Source organism: Ceratotherium simum, chromosome 40 (assembly GCF_057802395.1).
Source record: "Ceratotherium simum simum isolate JZ-2026a chromosome 40, ASM5780239v1, whole genome shotgun sequence".
NCBI classification, from domain to species: domain Eukaryota; kingdom Metazoa; phylum Chordata; class Mammalia; order Perissodactyla; family Rhinocerotidae; genus Ceratotherium; species Ceratotherium simum.
Window position 1 is genome coordinate 7,955,336 of NC_141939.1, and position 14,963 is coordinate 7,970,298.

Genomic DNA, 14,963 nt, shown 5'->3' on the forward strand with positions numbered 1-14,963 from the left:
CATCTGAACAGTTTCTAATGCCATCTAGTGGTAATGACATTTACAATCTTTGGGAGCCGCCTCTCAGACTCAGCCTTGGAAACACCCCAGGAGCTTTAAAAAAATACCGATATTTGGGCCCCACCCCCAGAGACTCTGACTTTAATTGGCCTTGGGTGTGGCCTGGGCGTCAGGAGTTTAAAAAAAACTCCTCAGGTGATTCTAACGCAAAGCCAAGATTGAGAATCACTGTCTTTAAATGAATGAGAGAAACGTTTAACTCCTAAAGTGCTGTAACGACAAATCATTCATTCATTCCTTCATTCACTCAGCAAATATTTAATGAGCACATATTATACTCCAGGCACTCTTCTAGGTACTAGGAAAATAAAGTAATTAAGACATTCAAGATCCCTGTTCTCATGGAATGTGTATTTTGTTGAGAGAAGAAAGACATGAATCAATACATAAAAAATCGGGCCGTCCCCATGGCTTAGCAGTTACGTGCGCGCGCTCCGCTGCTGGCGGCCCAGGTTCGGATCCCGGGCGTGCACCGACGCACCGCTTCTCCGGCCATGCTGAGGCCGCGTCCCACATACAGCAACTAGAAGGATGTGCAGCTATGACATACAACTATGTACCGGGGCTTTGGGGGAAAAAAATAAATAAATAAAATTAAAAAATCAGGAACCCTATCTGGCAGGGAGGAGTACTGTGCAGAGAATTAAGAGAGGGTGAAGGTATGGAGACTGCTGGGATGGCTGCTTTCCTCAGGGTCAGAGAAATCTCTGGAGAGAAGCTACAGAAGAAAAGATAAGAAGGAGGCAGCTCTTGTGATGGTGGAATGAGTTGTAAGGCCTGAAAGTTGGAATGAGCTTGCCCTGTCTGCAGAGCAGGAGAGAGGCCAAGGGAACAGACGAGGAGGAGCAGGGACAATGGACCAACAGAAGGGCAAAGAGTTGGCCTTTGTAAACTAGAGAAAGGAGTTGGGATTTTATTCCAACCACATCAAGAAGCCACAAGGCTTTTAAGCAAGGTAGTAAATAATCTGTAAGCCTAAAATACTGGGAACATACTTCCACTTATCTTAAAATTGAGGCCTTTTCATCAGATTTCTCTCAAGGGTGTCATATTCAAGATTGTTTTATTTTTATACGTAGCAGTTAGATAAGTGTTACTTGTTTATTAAAGCTAAGTATTCTGTTTTTATTAAATTTTAACTTGAAAGAAACACTGCAGGGGCCAGCCCTGTGGCTTAGCGGTTGGGTGCTCGAGCTCCGCTACTGGCGCCCCGGTTCGGATCCCGGGCGCGCACCGGCGCACCGCTTCTCTGGCCATGCGGAGGCCGCGTCCCACACACAGCAACTGGAAGGATGTGTAACTGTGACATACAACTATCTACTGGGGCTTTGGGGAAAAAAGGGAGGAGGATTGGCAGTACACGTTAGCTCAGAGCCAGTCTTCCTCAGCAAAAAAAAAAAGAGGAGGATTGGCATGGATGTTAGCTCAGGGCTCATCTTCCTCACAAAAAATAAAATTAATAAAATAAAATAATAAAATAAATAAATCAAAAAAAAAAAAGAGGGGCTGGCCCGGTGGCGCAAGCGGTTAAGTGCGCGTGCTCTGCTGCGGTGGCCCGGGGTTCACCACTTTGGATCCCGGGTGCGCACTGACGCACTGCTTGTCAAGCCATGCTGTGGCGGCGTCCCATATAAAGTGGAGGAAGATGGGCACAGATGTTAGCCCAGGGCCAATCTTCCTTAGCAAAAAAAGAGGAGGATTGGCAGATGTTAGCGTAGGGCTGATCTCCTCACAAAAAAAAAAAAAAAGAAAAAAAGAAAAGAAACATTGCAATTCAGAGGTCTCTATGACCACTCTCAGGTTCAGTGATTTGCTAGAAGGACTCATAGAACTCAGAAAAGCTGTTATACTCACAGTTACCGTTTGTTACAGAGAAGGGATACAGATTAAAATCAGCAAAGGAAAGAGGCGTATAGGGCCACGTCCAGGAGACAGCGGGTTCAGGCTTCCAGCTGTCTCTCCCACGAAGCCGTGCAGACCACTTGCTTCTCCCAGCAACAATATGTGGCAACACATATGGAGCGTTGCCAACCAGGTGCTTCTTATTTATTAAGGAAAGTAATAAGTCAAAAAAGGGCAGTATAAATGTATTATCTAGGTAAGATAAGAGGTCACTAAATACCAGAAGAAACAACTAAAAGAGTTGAAAGTGGTTGTCTCTGGGAAGAAGAACTTCTGGGGAGGGGAAGGCCAGGGGACTGCTGTTTCTTCATTACAAGTCTACTAGAACTATAGTTAGAACTATTAGAAATAGAACTATTTGATCTCTTGTGCAACTACCAATTTGGTAAAATAAAAATTAATGTTTTAACAAATTAAAAAGAGGGTAGAGAAAAGAAAACATTAATCTTTTTAAAAATTATAAAAATAAATGTTCTTTAATGTTTTAAAATTTTTAAGAAAGAATAGAAGATATAAGATATCCAGAAGATGTTCTAGGAAGGAAAAAATGACAAATGAAAACATGTAGTCCTTATTTATGGGATATGAATGTCTTGGATTATTTTGAGTGCTGTTTTTTAAATGTTATTTTTATGGACTTGAAACAACTGTAAGGGTTTTCCTAGGTTCATTTGCAACATCAGTCCCTTCATCTTTTGCAAAAGGCAGTGAATTACAGCTTGTGTTTCTTAGAGCCTGAAAGGTTAGTCCAGGGGAGGCAAAGTGACTGGGGCTCTGGGTGCCCCCACTTCAACCAGAAAAGCTCTCGTTTAGTCTGGTTCGCATAGTGGTGTTCTCCATAGAATTTCTTGCAAGAGGGAAACCTCTGCTGTTAAAAGAGTCTGAAAACCACTGCCAAAGTCTTAAGTCCTGCAGTGATCTTGAGTTCGAGGAAGGATTCTATGCTTAAATTCAGAAACATCTCATCACAATTAAACGAAGACAAAGGCAGTCAAAGAGGTCAAAATTATCTTCAGAGAGGAAATGAAAACAATAACCACTTAGTTCTTCATTTGTTTCCCCTTATGAGCTCATAACTCACAATGTACAATATATAGCTGTTTTCAATTCTCTTATTTATGGCACTCCCAGTTCTCTTCAGCAGGATCATTTATTGCTGCATGAACCAAAGGGGGTTCAAAAATATCTACATTCCTAGGTTTGGTCTTTTTCATTGGAAGGATTTAGAAATGCTTGAAATTGATTTCATGCCAGATGTGTTGTGTTGAAGTAGTCTAAAGGCTAAAAGTTTTATTGAAGAAGGTCAACAGTAAAGCCAGTTTTATGCTTAAAAATGCACAAAGAAAAATTAATTCCCTTTAAAAAAAAACTGTTTCTCCTCTCTCTCAAGATAGGTAAGACGAGGCCGAGGGAGCCCAAGAGAACAGCTCCCTTCCCTGTGGATTTTCTGTTACCCAGAAGAGGAAATTGAGGCTCAGAGGGGTCGACAGCTTGACCCAAGTTACAAAGTTGGGGAGGAACGCTGAGCACCTTCTCATCTAGCCTGGAGGCTCCTCCTCAAGGGCATGACTGGGTCTCATGCGTGTTTTATCCCCGGGTAGTGTGCACGGAGCACGCAGTTGGGGCCTGGCAGGTGTTTGCTTAGCTGCGTCTAAGTCGCAGACCAGGTGAGCCTGGTTCTGAAGCTCGTGCTTACCTCCCTGGCTTACTACTGTTCTGATGGGGTTAGTCAAGTCATTGGAGAGCTCCGAATCGAGACGTCCCAAATGACTGATGGCTGCATGCCGAACATAGAAGGGCTTTGGGCAGAATCAGAGAAGTGGAAAGAACTTTCTGATGCTAACATATTCGCAGGACATGACTATTCATCTAATGGACGGAAAACCAAATGTTTCCACTGCAGCCACCTCCCTCTTTTTTGCCTCTCCCAGTTTTCCTGAAAAGAACCACTTGGGAGGGATAAGAAACAAACTAAGCGCAGGGCTATTAGACAGCATCACGGGGAGACTTACATTGTTTTGCCTTGTGTTTCAGCGTGTTCCACATGGAAAGTGGAGCGAAGCTGCTGTCAAAAACCTAGAAAAGAGCGGCCGGAGTCGCAGGAGGCAGGACAAACGAGAAGGCACATCTGGCCTTCCTTTCAGTTTGGGAAACGGGGAGACCTCAGAACACACGTATGCGCAGATGTCTGAGTGAAAAAGAACAAACTCCAGTCATACACTTACGATGGATGTTCTCCCTCTGTCAATAAATTTTTTTCCATCCTAAAAATAATACCTGCTTATTTGGAAGTCACATGAATATAGAAAGAAAAAAGGTGTCCATCTAAAGACAATTGCTGTCTACAGCTTTAAGTATGTACGTACGTGTCTATGTACACACACACACATCATATTTTTTTGCTTTTTGCATTTAGCATTATGCCATATGTTTTTTAAACTTCTTATTTTGAAATAATTGCAGATTCACAGGAAATTGCAAAAAAATGTAGAGAGTTCCCATGTACTCCTCACCCAATTTCCCTCAATGGTGACATCTTGGGTAACTATAGTACACAATCACAATGAGGAAACAACTACTGTTACAATGTATGTGTATAGTTCTATGCAATTTCATCACATGTGTACATCTGTGCAGCAACCATCACAAATAAGATACAGAACTGCTCCATCACTGCAAAACTCACTCATGCTACCCTTTTAGAGTCACACCCACCTCTCTGCCCCCCACCATCCCTAATCTCTAGAAACCATTAATCTATTTTCTTTTTATTTTATTTTATTTATTTATTTATTTATTTTCCCCCAAAGCCCCAGTAGGTAGTTGTATGTCATAGCTGCACATCCTTCTAGTTGCTGTATGTGGGATGCGGCCTCAGCATGGCCGGAGAAGCGGTGTGTCGGTGCGCGCCCGGGATCTGAACCCGGGCCGCCAGCAGCGGAGCGAACGCACTTAACCGCTAAGCCACGGGGCCGGCCCCATTAATCTATTTTCCATCTCTAAAATTTTGTTATTTCAAGAATGTTGTATAAATGGAATCATAAGATGTGACCTTTGGAGATTGGCTTTTCTCACCCAGCATCATTCCCTTGAGATCCATCCAAGTTGTTACATATATTGATAGTTCATTCATTTTTAATTGCTGAGTAGTATTCCATGTATGGATTTACTTTACAATTTAAGATGGTTGGTGAACAACATTTACAATGACTGCATAATATTCTCACCAGTAGAGATGCTGTACATTTCCTAGCAGTTCCCTTATGGTTGGACATTTAGGTCTTGCTGATGAAAATAAGTGCTACTGAATATCTTGTCCAAAAGGGGTTTCCTGATTCTGATTTCCTTAAGATAGACTTTCAGAAGTAGAATTATTTAGACAAAGGATATTAATGTTTTTCAGACTCTTTAATGCATATTACCAAATTCCTTTTCCAAAAGGTGTACAATTGTATATAGACCCATCAGCCGTTTAGTGACTGAGATAAGAGGTTTTCCTAAATTACAGGCTGAATAATAAATGTGTAACTTGCTTTCTGGAAAAGCCAACTCAATATTCACAGGAAAAGCTAATGAGCCCTGTTATGTCTGAGGTGTGCTCAGTTTGGTATGTATGATCTAGAGTGATCTTGGTATTGTGCTGTCCACTGTGACCAACACGACTAGAGGTGAAATGTTACATACACGCTTGGTACAACGATGGCCAGGAGGCCTGTGCGTGCTCTGATCTGTGCCTTCTCTGGATTTTCGTTGGCTGCCTCAGGGAGGCTGATCCCTGGAAGAAAAGAAGGAAAAGCGAGAGAATCAAAAAAGCTCAGATCTGAGAGGACAAGTGACTGACATGGATCTGCATGCCACTGACATGTTGAGCCCAGCAATGGCAACAAGCAGCTGGGAGCTCCATTTTCAGCACTGACCAGCAGTTTAAGTTAAATCAACTAATTTGGGACCCTTGTTGTATCATTAGTGGTATTAATCAGCTAACCTCATGAGTAAAAATTGAATCTTAAAGGCACTTCATCCACATAGTACAAAGATCTCTGAAATACTGACATTCCTTCTAGTATTAACAATTGGAAAATTTTAGCTGAAGATGTTACTGTCTTCCCATCATGTGTTCAGTGTCATAAGCAGCACCACTCTCATCACAGGACATATTGATAGCTCTAGTCTGGGGAACTGCAGTAAGCTCTGACCTGCCAGTACCTGGAGCCAGCCGGGGAAAGTGACCAACTCTACAGGCAGCTGTAACCCAGAGCCAAACCTGAGAGAACCTGGCAAACTCAAGTCAGCATCCCCGGCCACGGGAGTAGACAGGACCAGGACCCAGCACACCATCTCTGCTTGAAGATGACAGTGGTTCTCAACAGAGTTGCATGTCTTCCTTGTAAGCCTAAGAGATCCACTTGGACCTACAAAGGGGAAATTGGAACTAAGGAGTTAAGATTTGTGGTTCAGCTCATGGAAGTTACTGCAACATGCTTCATTGAAGATGAGCTATGTTGGTGGATTACAGTGAGCAAAGGTTACAAGCCAGGAAAGATGAGTCCATCAACATATACAGCCACCTCGATCTCATCTCCCCTGATGTTAAGGTATGTAGCTGCGGAAGTCAGCAACTAGACATGCTGGGCATTGCTTGGACCCACACTCGGGACTGAGGTGGTCTCAGTCCTTCTGAAGTGGCTGGGGTTTATACCGTGTTACGAACATACAGTCCTGTAGGTATTGGTCACAAAAAATGTGGCAGCAAGAAATCAGGAACTTAGTCATAGGAAACCATTAATAGAGTAAAAAGCAATCACATAGTGGGAGAAAACATTCACAATACCTGTATCTGACAGAGGACTCATATATAGAATATATAAAGAACTCCTACAAATCAATAAGAAAAAGTTAGACAGCCGAATAGAAAAGTGGGCAAAAGACTTCAATGGGAGTCTTAAAACTTCCATTCATAACTTATGAAGAAGTGCTGAACTTCCTTAGTCATCAGGGGAGTGAAAATTAAGAGCACAAGGTGATACTACCACACACCCACCGGAATGGCTAAAAAGAAAAAGAAAAGTATTGATGGTGTAGGGAAAAACTCGTTCCTTTACTCACTACTCACTGAATACTTCTGTACTCCATATGTGTAGCTTTTCTCCACACCAAGCAATTCTCCAACTCTCTGGCAGTTGCCAACTGACATCCTACAGTTTAAATCATTCTCACACTATCTACCTGGAGTTAACTTCAGACCACACAGGTTAAGGGCTCAGTCCCACAAGACTACCTCCCGCCCCTCTGCACTCTACACACCAATTGCAAGTTCTGGCTGTCACCTGGGCTTCTGACCAACTGGCTATATACCAGAGGTTCCTATGACCCCCTCTTTGGGTTTAATAATTTGCTAGGATGACTCACAGAACCCAGGAAAACAGTTTACTAACTATTGCTGATTTATTACAAAGAGTATTTCAAAGGATACAAATGAACAGCCATATGGAAGAGACATACAGGGCAAAGTGTATGGGAAGGGGCACGGAGCTTCCATGCCCTCTCCAGGAGTGTCTCCCTTCCTCATTTCCATGTGTGCACCAACCTGGAAGCTCTCCAACATCTGTCCTTTTGGATTTTTAGGGAGGCTTCATTATGTAGACGTGGATGATGAAATCATTGGCCTTTGGTGATTAGTTCAGTCCCTCTCCCCTCCCCTGAGGTTGGGGTTGGGGGCTAAAAGTTCCAACCCTCTAATCTCATGGTTGGTTTCCCTGGCAACCAGCCCAGCCTCATCCTTGGGGGCTTTCCAAAGGTGAACTCATTAACATAAACTCCAGTGTGGTTGAATTCCCTGGGTTTTAGGAGCTCTGTGCCAGGAATGAGGACTAAGACAAATACATATTTCTTATTATAAATTGCCATATCACAGTTGGTGACTATGTCATATACTGCTGAGGGAAATATAAGTTGGTACAAACACTTTGGAGAACTGGTGGAATTTACTGAAGCTGAATTTACTGAATTTACTATGACCTAGTAATTCTACTCATAGGTATATGGCCAAGAAAAATCGGCACCGACATGTAGAAAAAGAGATTTACTTGAATGTTCATAGCTGCTCTATTCATTATACCCCAAACTGGAAACCACCTAAATGCCCATCAACAATAGAATGGGTAAATAAATTCTTGTATACAAACGCAATGGACTACTGTATTAGTTGTACTACAAACTGGGTGGCTTAAAAAAAAACCCAGAAATTTGTTGTCTCACAATTTTGGAGGCTAGGAGTGTGAAAGTAAGGCATTGGTGGGTCGTGCTCTTGGACTCTAGGGAAGGATCCTTCCTTGCTTTGTTACCCAACCAGGTTCGTTTTTGCCCAACGCCCAGAAAGCCAAACACCGAGATGACGAGATTGCACCAAAGAGTTTAATCACAAGGCAGCCAAGTGAGGGAGAGTGAGTCTCAAATCCGCCTCCCTAAAAATGGGGACTCAGGGATATCTATGGGGTAGGGGGGCAAGGCGGTCTGAAGAGTGAGATAGATGATTGGAGGTGAGGAGAGGTGAGGTAATTGATGATCTGTGCAAGCATAGTCAAGCTTCATGCTTCTTCACAGGATGAATGTTCACAAAATGGTGGTGTTAGCATGATCTGAGGGTGGAATTTTTAATCTCTTGATGTCAAAAGGTCACTTATTGGGCATCTGCGTGGGCCCAGTTGATGGTCTCAACTGGCCTGAAGTGGACAAGGGGTTCTAATTCCTGAAAAACAGCTCAAACACCCATTACCATGGTGACCCAGCCTCCAGGGAGATGTTGTCTATAGGAACCTAGTTGCAGTCAGATAGCATATTGCCTAAACAGCACAGTTAACAATGGGTGGGTGAACAACTAAAAGCTATAATCAGTAATTGCAAAAAAGAAAAACAACTTTAGTTACTAGCTCCTTAATCATCCATGGCTAACTGTTGACCGGTTTCAGCCTCTCCAGGTTCTGGTGGCTTCAGGTGTTCCTTGGCTGTGGCAGCATCACTCCAATCTCTGCCTCTGTCATCACATGGCCATCTTCTCCCTGTAGGTAACTTTGGCATCAGCAGCCTGTTCAGTTGTCCCTCTTGTTTTGAGCTTCCTGGAATTCTTGCAGCCAATTGAGAGACAATGAAACATTTCCTTGCCTCATACCGAAGTTACTGCTCACTTTTTGTTATGGGTTGAGTTGTGGTCCTCGCTGCCCCCTCCCCCAAATTCCTATGTTGAGTTCTAACCCCTAGTTAGAATGTGACTGTATTTGTATAGGGTCATTAAGAAGTAATTGAGTTAAGGGCCGGCCCTGTGGCTTAGCGGTTAAGTGCGTGCTCTCTGATGCTGGCGGCCCGGTTTCGGATCCCGGGCGCGCACCGACGCACCGCTTCTCCGGCCACGCTGAGGTCGCGTCCCACATACGGCAACTAGAAAGCTGTGCAACTATGACATACAACTATCTACTGGGGCTTTGGGGCGAAAATAAATAAATAAATCTTTAAAAAAAAAAAAAAAGAAGTAATTGAGTTAAAATGAAATCATTAGAATGGGCCCTAATTCACTATGATTGGTGTCACTATAAGAGGAGATTGAGATTAAGAGGAGAGGAAAGACCATGTGAAAATATAGGGAGAAGACGGGCCATCTATAAGCCAAAGAGAGAGGTCTCAGAAGAAACAGACCCTGCTGACATCTTGATCTTGGACTTCTAGCCTCCAGAACTATGAGAAATAAATTACTGTTGTTTAAGCCACACGGTCTGTGGTACTTTGTTATGGCAGCCCTAGCACACTAATAGACATTTCAAGCTACCTTTGAAAGGGAAATCCCTTGCTATAATGCCCAGGAAAGAGAGTGGTGGAAGAAAAGCATGAGGATTTCTACAAAAGGATGAAAGTAGAATGTAAAGCAAACATCTGGCAAGATTTTAGGTCAGATATGAATGCTAAATAGCCATCAAACTCAGCTACCTGCAGCTCAGCAAGGAAGCAGGAAATGACCAGGAAAGTTTCTTTCTTTTTTTTTTTTTTATGAGGAAGATCAGCCCTGAGCTAACATCCATGCCAATCCTCCTCTTTTTGCTGAGGAAGACTGGCCGTGGGCTAACATCTGTGCCTGTCTTCCTCTACTTTATATGGGACACCGCCACAGCATGGCCGGACAAGCGGTACGTCAGTGCGCACCCGGATCCGAATCCGGGCCACCAGATGCGGATCTCGAGCACTTGACCGCTATGCCACAGGGCTGGCCCCAGACCAGGAAAGTTTCTAAAGCAGCGTCACAAAATCAAGTTTCCAGCACCCACACACCCTCTCACTGTATCATCTTGTTTGAACTCCAACCGCAAGGTTTACTCTCATGGGAGAGGAACAACAACCCAACAGGGACAAAAGAAATAGGAAAACTATAAAAGACAGACACAAGAAATCAAAAAGTATAGCAATTGGAGGACACTTTGTGTGGGGCAAATAGTTCTCTATGCCTTGTGGGCCCTGTGATTACTGTGTCAGAGCCTAATATAGTTATAACAATAGCAAGGTTAACTTGTGTCTGTGCACTCAGTCTAAAAAGAGAGGGAAATGTGTGATCCATTTTAAAAGAATTTAAAACAGTTTCAGTGGTATGTTTTGATTATATGATAAACTTAATTATCAGGATGAGGTGATTCTTCAGTGGGGGTTCTAGATTGCACTGATAGTGACTGGAGGGCTGGCCAAGAGGCCACCAAGACCCTCTAAGTGTTACAAGGTCAGGGCTGGATCTCTTGGTCATTGCCTTTCAACAAGGCCTACAACATTGTTGGGCACATAATAGGTGCTCAAACTGTTACGGCACCAGATCCATTTTTGCCCGCCACCCAGAAAGCCAATCACCGAGAGGATGAAATTGCAGAGAGAGAGGGTTTAATCACAAGGCAGCCAAGTGAGGAAAATGGGAGAACAAGTCTCAAATCTGCCTCCCCGAAAATAGGGACTCAGGGGTATTTATGGGGAAGGCGGCAAGGTGGTCTGAAATGATTGGAGGTGAGGAGAGATGAGGTAACTGATGATCTGCACAAGCGTAGTCAGGCTGCGTGCCTCTTTGTAGGACACACGTTCACAGAATGGCGGCATTAGCATGCCCTGAGGGTAGAGTTCCAACCTCTTGCCATCAAAAGGGCTCAATTGATGGGTTCGTGGTCTCAATCCAGCCAGAAGCGGACAAGGGGTTCAGTTCCTGAAAAAAATATCTCAAACACCCATTACCATGGTGACCCAGGCTCCAGGGAGATGTCATCTCTAGGAACCTGGTGGGAGTCAGACAGCATATTGCCCAAACAGCACAGTTAAGAATGAGTAAGTTTATCGTGCAGATTTAAGTCCTCGCCTTCCATTCTGATAAGTTTCTAGGTAAGGCCATTCCCCCCTTCTTCCTGGTTCAGGGAAGAAGATAACTTTACAGATGGAGATTTTCTTTACAAATGTAAATGTCTCTCATCAAGGGTAACTAGAACTAAGAATGGGCTTAGCACGACCCACCCAGGTACCTGGAGATATCTATAGTAATGGCCTTTTCTGGGGGCGGGCCTCCCAGCCCAAACTCCTTTGGTCACTTAGTGGGGGTGGAGGTCAAAATATCATTCAGGTAGAGACATATTTTGAGGTGGCAAACTCCAATCCCCCGTAGTTACTAGCTGCTTAATCATCAATGGCTGTTTGCCTGTTTCAAAACCATATTAAATTAAACCATACCAAATTAAATGCCCAAATGCTGGTGGAGAGTCAAAAGGCAGAGATGAGGGGGTTGTGAAGGAGAACTACCAAGACATATGCTCAGGATAGCTTAAGGCCTCTACTGGATTGACCCATGTCTCCCCAAAACTCATGTATAGCTGGAACCTCAGAATGTGACCTTATTTAGTGAGGCAGTCTTTGCAGATGTATTATTAAGATGAGGTCATACTGGAGTAGGTGGGCCCTAAATCCAAGGACTAGTATCCTTATAAGAAGGCCACGTGAAACACAGACACACAGGTGATACTGAACCTCTTAATCTCAAGTTTGTGTGCCCAAGGCACAGAAAGCCAAACACCGAGACATTGGTGCTTGGAGACAGAGAAAGGCTCTGTTCAAGTTGGCCAAGACGAGAAGGTGGGAGCATGGGCTGTCTCAAATCTGCCTTCACCAGAGCAAAAAGCAGGGGGGTTTTATAGAGCTAAAGGGCTTGATAGGGGGAGCTTCAGAGAAACAAAGGGGTCACTCCCGATAAGCCCCTGGGCAATCTGCAAGGGCTGCTGGGGGCTGGCCATCTGGTGATCACAACTTCCCAGGAGGCGTTCTCTTTCTTCCGCAAAACAAGCCCTCAAATCCTCTCCACCCAAGTCACCCCTCAAGTTAAACAAGAAAACTGCAAATTGACAAGATTCATCTATGTCTGTGTTGGGAACAAGGTGAAAAAGCAATCATGTTCTTATTGAATATCTACAGTAACCCTCAGGTACCCAGCTCTACCAGGAAGAAGGCCATGTAACTGCAGAGGCAGAGATGGGAATGGTGCAGCTACATAAGCCAAGGGATGCCAGAGACTGCTGGCAACCATCAGAAGCTGGGAGGATACAAGGCAGGATTCTTCCCTGGAGCCTTTAGAGGGAACATGGCTCTGCTGACACCTTCATTTCTGACTTTTAGCCTCCAGAACTGTGAGATAACAAATTTCTGTTGTGTTAAGCCACCTAGTTTGTGGTTATGAAACCAGTAAACAGTTAGCCATTGATGATTAGGTAGCTAGTAACTAAAGTTTTGTTTTGTAATTACTGATTATAGCTTTTAGTTGTTCACCCGTCCATTGTTAACTGCTGTTTAGGCAATACGCTATCTGACTCCCATTAGGTTCCTATAGATAACATCTCCCTAGCACCTGGGTCACCATGGTAATGGATGTTTGAGTTGTTTTTCGGGAATTAGAACCCCTTGTCCACTTCAGGCCGGTTGAGACCACCAACCCACCAACTGGGCCTGAGCAGATGTCTGATAAGTGACCTTTTGATGTCAACAAGCTAAAAATTCCACCCTCGGATCATGCTAATGCCACCATTATGTGAACATGTATCCTATGAAGAAGCCTGAAGTTTGACTACACTTGTGCAGATCATCAATTACCTCACCTCTCCTCACCTCCAACCATGTATCTCCACTTTTCAGACCACCTTGCCCCTTACCCCATAAATATCCCTGAATCTCCATTTTCAGGGCAGCAGATTTAAGACTTGTTCTCCCACCTCCTCACTTGGCTGCCTTGTGATTAAAACTCTCTCTCTGCTGTAATCTCGTCTCGGCAATTGGTTTTCTGGGTGACAGGCAAAAATGACCTTGGTTTGGTAACAGTTACTTGTTACCAGGAAACTAATGCAAGGCCTGAGAGTTGTTTTCAGGGAAAATGTAGGAAGTCTGGAAATCTTTTTTTGTTTTTTTTGAGGAAGATTGGCCCTAGGCTAACATCTGTTGCCAATCTGCCTCCTTTTTTTCCCCTTTTTTCTCCCCAAAGCCCCAGCAGATCGTTGTATGTCATAGTTGTACACCCTTCTAGTTGCTCTATGTGGAACGCTGCCTCAGCATGGCTTGACGAGCAGTAAGTAGGTCCATGCCCAGGATCCAAACTCTCAACCCCTGGGCCACCGAAGCAGAGCTCATGAACTTAACAGCTACCTCACCAGGCCAGCCCCCAGATATCATCTTAATTTTGAAAATGCTCCTATAGGAGGAAAAGTATTTAGTTCTTTTTTGGGGGGAGGGGTAAATATAATGTTCAAATATTTTGAAACATCATGAAAAAAAGTAAAACCTATTCATGTAGGCTAATTGCTGTAACAAACAGACCTCACAATGTGAAATGGCTCTGTTGAAAATAAATAACAGGCCCAAAATAGAGGCACTTGTGTTAAGTACCACCAAGACTTAATACCTAACCTAAATACAGTTTCAGCCTCTCCCAGGAGTGGAAATTTAAAGCAACTGGTCTGGAATTTCCTGATCAACACTAGTGAGGTAATCTGCCTGATAAGGCCTCTTGCCTTCCTCTAAGGGAAGGTGATGTTCAGGCAAAATAACCAATAACCATTCTATAGATAAGAGAGACAGGGTGAGTTTTACTTGAGGCAGGGTGAGGATTATAATCTGGGAAGGCAGTCTCCAAAAAGGAAGAAAATGTTCCAGAGAAGCATGGTTTTCAGTCCAGTCTTATACCTTTTGAGAACAAAGAACATACATTAAACACACCCAAGATACATATTCACCAAAGTTTCAAAGATGTATTTAGTTGCAAATTAGCAGGTCAAGATGACTCTGATGTTGGGAAATAGTCTAATACAGCTGTTACCCACACAGCGTAGGAGGAGAAGTATGCATTCTTATGTTAAGAGAATGCATTCTTGGGGCTGCCCTGTGGCCTAGTGGTTAAGTTCGGTTCGCTCCGCTTCAGGGGCCCAGTTTCTCGGGTTTGGATCACGGACATGGACCTACACCACTCATCAGCCATGCTGTGGTGGTGACCCACACACAAAATAGAGGAAGACTGGCACAGATGTTAGCTCAGGGCTAATCTTTCTCAAGCAAAAAAAAAAAAGAGGATTGGCAACGGATGTTAGCTCAGGGTGAAAAGAGAGTGCATTCCCTAATGGTTAAGCATATTTACAATGCATGTTTGATAGGCCAGAAGTCAGGCTTCTTTAGTTCAAGCCAAACCAGTTTTGAACCTGAATACTTACCCCATATACCTCAATATGTGAAAATCTCTTGTCAGTAACCTTTCCTGAAATGATCTACTCTTGGTCTCACCCTCATTCTGCCTATAAAAACCTTCCAGGGACTGGCCTAGTGATGCAGCTGTTAAGTGCTCTCGCTCCGCTGCTGGTGGCCCTGGTTTGGATCCCAGGAGCACACCAATACACCGCTTGTTGGGCCATGCTGTGGCGGCGTCCCACATAAAGTGGAGGAAGATGGGCACCGATGCTAGCTCC